The sequence below is a fragment of the Salmo salar genome, chromosome ssa13 (assembly GCF_905237065.1).
Source record: "Salmo salar chromosome ssa13, Ssal_v3.1, whole genome shotgun sequence".
Lineage (NCBI taxonomy): Eukaryota > Metazoa > Chordata > Actinopteri > Salmoniformes > Salmonidae > Salmo > Salmo salar.
The window spans coordinates 9445369-9451832 of record NC_059454.1 but is presented as its reverse complement, the minus strand read 5'-3'; the positions used below and the strand labels follow the sequence as shown (position 1 = coordinate 9451832).

The following is a 6464-nucleotide window of genomic DNA, read 5'->3' as shown; positions in this document are numbered from 1 at the left end:
TGCACTCGTTGGCTGGCCCTCGCTACATATTCGTCGCCAAACCCACTGGCTCCAGGTCATCTATAAGTCTTTGCTAGGTAAAGCCCCGCCTTATCTCAGCTCACTGGTCACCATAGCAACACCCACCCGTAGCACGTGCTCCAGCAGGTATATTTCACTGGTCATCCCCAAAGCCAACACCTCTTTTGGCCGCGTTTCCTTCCAGTTCTCTGCTGCCAATGACTGGAACGAATTGCAAAAATTACTGAAGCTGGAGACTTATATCTCCCTCACTAACTTTAAGCATCAGTTGTAAGAGCAGTTTACCGATCACCGTACCTGTACACAGCCCATCTTTAAATAGCACACCCAACTACCTCATCCCCATACTGTCATTTTTCTTGTTGCTCTTTTGCACCCCAGTATCTCTACTTGCAAATCATCATCTGCACATCTTTAACTCCAGCGTTTAATTTCCAAATTTTTGCCACTATGGCCTATTTATTGCCTTACCTCCCTAAACTTACTACGTTTGCACAAACTGTACATAGATTTTTCTATTGTGTTATTGACTGTACATGTGTTTATCCCATCCCATGTTGTTGTTTTTGTCACACTGCTTTGCTTTATCTTGGCCAGGTCGCAGTTGTAAATGAGGACACAAGGTTTCTACACGGTGTCAAAAGCGTTCCATAGGGTTGCTGGCTAATGTTGACTCCAATGCTTCCCACAGTTGTGTCAAGATGGCTCAATGTAGTTTGGATGGTGGACCATTCTTGACACACACAGGAAACTGTTGAGCATGAAAAACCCAGCAGTGTTGCAATTCTTGACACATACCGGTGCGCCTGGCACCTACTACCATACCCTTTTCAAAGGCACTTAATTTCATAAAGAATTTGTCAACTTCCATTGGATATACTATTCATTTAATGTACAAATATTGTAATTATCATTGCACTTAGTTCTCTTTCTAACATTGTTTATTATGTTTAACACATGCAGTCACTGAAACACACGCACATTCACGCTACACATCACATCTGTTAACAGAGTTGTATTGTGATTGCTAAATACTGCACAATTTAAACACTTGCACCAATCCCCCTAACCCAAAAGACATGTAAATATTGGACTATACATTGTGTAGAATACAAGCAGCATCTCAGTTGCATATCAATTACAACTAACAGCTTTTTTGGTGTAATTCTAGTCACTATGGGGCAGCAGGTAGCCTAGTGGTTAAGTTATCGTACCGTAACATTGTGTTTATGGTAAATGGGGGAACTAACCATTTAACAAAACATTTTGAAATTAATGTTGTTCAATAATTCAAACAAAGTGTTATAAACATGTCATCGGACACAAAAGGCACCAGATTGTAGGAAAGACCCACCTATTATTATACCCTCTGCTGAGACAGAAAGAAAAACTGGGTCAACTAGAATCACTCAAAGATCATAACAGAGAAGACACAAATAATCAGTAATGGTGTCACATTGTATCACTGTGCATACTATTCATGATGTCAAACACTTGTCTCATCTCTCCTTTATGGATACCCTCGCTGAAGTGTAAGTCACACCAGTGTAGATGCCATTGGATGGGAAGACCAGCTGACTGCCATTCATGCAGGTGACTTTCACTGTGGCCCTGTAGTCAAGGTCGATATTTCCTTTCCCCATTGTGATCTCAACATCCATGGTCTTCCCTGGCAGGATCTTCACTTTGATAGTGTCCGATTCTGTTATGGTCTTTTCTTCTGCAGGCTGGTGGATTGCTCCACTCCCACGGTCAAGCTGAACCCTGATGACACCTCTACCAGATCCGGGATCCCCGCTTTGACCGACACATTCAAGGTGGATTCTATCTTGTTGCTGACGGACCAGGAGGAAGTCTTGGTCAGGGTCTTGCTGTATGCAATGGACTTTTCTTGAACCAAGGAGGTGTCGTTGTGGTGAGACATGGATTTCACATATTCTGGGGTCACCTAAAATCAACACACAAAGATACAAGTTGTTCAAACAAAACAAAGACAATTTAAGAACTAATCAGTGTGGAACTGATAAATAGATTTTTATAAAGCCAACAATAATAACGGGTGTGTGTGCCATCTTGGCCTGGTGCATATGTGTAAAGGTTTAAAAAATAAAAAAGGGTGTTTGGGCTATTTTACTGACCAAGGCCAATTAAACATAAGGCATGACTGTCCTAGAAATGAGATGCCTGATGAATATCGACCCCCATATTGGATTACATATTTTAAAGTAGACAGCCCCTTTAATGTTAGAGCATCAGTAGAGTTTTCCTGAGCAGTCTACACCCATCTATAGAAGAGCTCACCTGGGGTTTGAAGAGGGACAGGGTGGGATACTCCATGTCGGTCAGCACGGACGACTTGATGGTGTTGATGAAGAGGAAGCCCATGCAGTCAATGTCCGAGCCAGACCTGCCCTGCAGCCCCAGGCAGATTCCAGAACCCACATCGATGGTGTACTCAGTCTTCAGTCCCCAGCTGGTCATTTTTCAAAAACTGCCGGTTCTTACTCGTCGTGAACTTGATGGCACCCAGACGTGTGCCGGCGCCGTTACCCCACAGAGACAGCTTGGTAATGTGCTCGCCAAGGTACAACTCAAACTCATTGAAAGTGTTTGCGTCGCCAAAGGTCGCAACGCGCCCGTCAGTCAGCTCCGCTCGCACAGCTTTCACCTGCCAGCCTTCCACCGCCACGCCGATCTTCTTGAGGGTGGCACCGTTTTTCATGCCATGGAATTCAAATGAACTGCCTCCTCCACCACCGATCAAGTGCAGTGTGGTTGCCATGTGTGCGTGTCACGTAACCTGAAATACACATTTGTACAGATCCATTTAAGAAGCCTCCAACTCAAAGGAGCTCTGATTCAGACATTAAAAGCCATGGAGTTCCTCTCCTACTCTCAGCACCTCACCACTCTACCTCCTGCTGTTTCTTCCTGATTAACTTGGTGACTTGTGTAATGATGTATGTAAACATATTGTTGTGTTGGTGAGCAAGTCTCTATGCACTTCTAAAATTAATTCTGATGTTGCTATAACTTCGAAGAATCATGAATGTTACAGATTCCACTTCAGAATATGATGATGGTTATGATGCTGGAACTCCTATCCAAACAAAGTTGCCAAATATCTGAAAGAATAAAGATGGAATTTTATTAATATATAACAATATTCATTAACACAGGCTGCAGTATTCGCAGGTATGCATTAATATATTATGACACTGTCTAATATAGAACAGGGTCTCAACCTTTTAAAGCATCTGTCCAATTAAAACTAACCATCAGATTTAGTCAAGTAACTCCTAAAACGTGGCTGAATAATTCAAACTTGATTATTGAATGTAGATAAACTTGACCTCGATTTTAAATGGTTTCAGAATGGTTTAGTATTTTCTTTTACCTGCATGTGAAGATACTGTAGTATGCAAGCAATGCAAGCAATGCAACAGCTGCATCATTGGTAGTGTAGTCATAATTTGTATTGCCCGATTCTTGAACTATGTACTTTAAGACCCTAAATAGGAATATCTATGATCACAAGGTTGCGCCTGCTCTTCTCCAGATTGCCTGGTAGAAAGTGTAGACAAACACCCATAAACGCTTTAGACACTAGACATGTTAGAGCTGCAGTGCAGTTCACCTTTACCTGCAGTTTAATCATTTAGAATCTGTCATTTCAGTATGAAATATTAGTTGTGTTAATCAAATCAAGATGAAAATGAAAGCTTGGTATTAAGCACTAGACTCAGTCTACTATATAGGAACAACTAAACATCATACTGTCATAAACATCTGCATATCGGAGTCAAATTAATCCCAGTGATAGTATAAATACAACTTGAACACGCAACAATAAATATGAATAGCTAGAGAAACCTGTGTTTAGTCACTGACCTGAACACATTACACAGGATCAGCAGGGCAGGCCAACGTCCACCATGTGAAAACACTTATGCAGGCCTTAGTTTCAAAGATGGATATAGATTCTCTAATTTAAGTAAGCTTCCATGTTAAAGATGCATTAGGTTAGACTTAACAATTTGGTGAAATTGTCATTACACACTGTCAGCTATCAGTATGTAAAATGTTCTGAGAGAAGATCCAGCTTCTATGACTACCCCTCGCTCTGCAATCACTCTGAAAAATCATTCCAGCCAATCATGTCTCTTCTAGGGATGCACCTGACTAATGTCCACAAATCATTTGATTTAAGTAGATACATATACGTGATGAACTATATCAACTTCATTGTTTGGGATTTATTAGCAGTTAGGCATCAAGGCAGAAGGCACAGAAAGCAAACAAATGTGTGAGAGTTGAGTCCCTCCCCTCCTGTTCAGCTGCGGCAGGGTCTATCGCTGCACACAGAGGAACAGAAGTTGGAGCCAGATAAGCATCCGTTTGTTGATAACATGCCTGTTTATGCATTCACTTTACATTATGGATATTAAAGTTGGTAAAGTAACTGATCAAAGACAGTTTTTTGCAGAGATGGCACCAGTCACCTACGTTAAAAATTGGCAACTTTCCAGCTAACTTCTTGCACTCTAAGTCTGCTTTCTCCAGACTGACCTACTGCAGCTTTAACAGAGCAAAATGGCTGGCATGAAGAACTTCCTGTTTCAGTTCCCTTCAGTTATTTGGAACCTGACATTTCAGTACCCAATGCTAGATGTGTCAATCAAAGCATTTGTTACGTACACGTCTTGGAGGGGGAAACGCAACACCCTGCTACACGCAACTCCCTGTGGAGTGAAAGAGGTATGGGATTGCAGGTGCGGGCAAGGATGACAGAGGCAGAGAATTAAGTTAACAGGGGCTGGACAGAACCAAAACAAAGAAAGTAACAGTTAGAGCCCCCTTTCCTACCGTCCCACAACTTTCCTAACTAACACCAACTGGCGCACTAACCAAAATACAAGGGATGGTGCGCCTAGGTCTTACCTAGTGTGCATAGACATAGTACATACTATGGGTATATGCATGCCCACAGGCCTCTTGCCTAAGCACTCCCAAGGTGCCTCCCCCCCTCGGAGCAAAATCAGAATAATTACTAACGTAAAGTGAACAATTTCAATGATCAAAAACAGTCCTTTTGACATACACATACATCTGCAGGACCACCTACAAAATACTTTACAATATACAGACCAACCACAAAACATACCAAGACGCTCTCCCTGAGCAACAACCAACACAGGACATCAAAGAAGATCTCTCTTCCTTAAAAAATAAAATAAAAATAAAAAAGGAACACTGGCTTATAAAGCTGCAGAAGGAGTTTGTAATTGCCGACAGCTGTATCCCCTAACGAGAGGGCGGGATCAGAGCTCCAATTTGCACTGGGGCCGACCAATCAGCTGCTTGGGGGAATCCAGGAAGCCATTTCCTGAAATATACACTGCTCAAAAAAATAAAGGGAACACTAAAATAACACATCCTAGATCTGAATCTATGAAATAATCTTATTAAATACTTTTTTCTTTACATAGTTGAATGTGCTGACAACAAAATCACACAAGGATAATCAATGGAAATCCAATTTATCAACCCATGGAGGTCTGGATTTGGAGTCACACTCAAAATTAAAGTGGAAAACCACACTACAGGCTGATCCAACTTTGATGTAATGTCCTTAAAACAAGTCAAAATGAGGCTCAGTAGTGTGTGTGGCCTCCACGTGCCTGTATGACCTTCCTACAACGCCTGGGCATGCTCCTGATGAGGTGGCGGATGGTCTCCTGAGGGATCTCCTCCCAGACCTGGATTAAAGTATCCGCCAACTCCTGGACAGTCTGTGTTGCAACGTGGCGTTGGTGGATGGAGCGAGACATGATGTCCCAGATGCTCAATTGGATTCAGGTCTGGGGAACGGGCGGGCCAGTCCATAGCATCAATGCCTTCCTCTTGCAGGAGCTGCTGACACACTCCAGCCACATGAGGTCTAGCATTGTCTTGCATTAGGAGGAACCCAGGGCCAACCGCACCAGCATATGGTCTCACAAGGGGTCTGAGGATCTCATCTCGGTACCTAATGGCAGTCAGGCTACCTCTGGCGAGCACATGGAGGGCTGTGCGGCCCCCCAAAGAAATGCCACCCCACACCATGACTGATCCACCGCCAAACCGGTCATGCTGGAGGATGTTGCAGGCAGCAGAACGTTCTCCACGGTGTCTCCAGACTCTGTCACGTCTGTCACATGTGCTCAGTGTGAACCTGCTTTCATCTGTGAAGAGCACAGGGCGCCAGTGGCGAATTTGCCAATCATGTTGTTCTCTGGCAAATGCCAAACGTCCTGCACGGTGTTGGGCTATAAGCACAACCCCACCTGTGGACGTCGGGCCCTCATACCACCCTCATGGAGTCTGTTTCTGGAGGTCATTTTGCAGGACTCTGGCAGTGCTCCTCCTGCTCCTCCTTGCACAAAGGCGGAGGTAGCGGTCCT

At 43.4% G+C, this 6464-nt stretch overlaps 1 pseudogene; it reads right to left on the bottom strand.

Moving 5' to 3' along the window:
• Positions 1–891: 891 nt before the first annotated feature.
• On the bottom strand, positions 892–4321 carry LOC123726187 (aerolysin-like protein; annotated as a pseudogene).
• Positions 4322–6464: the final 2143 nt, after the last annotated feature.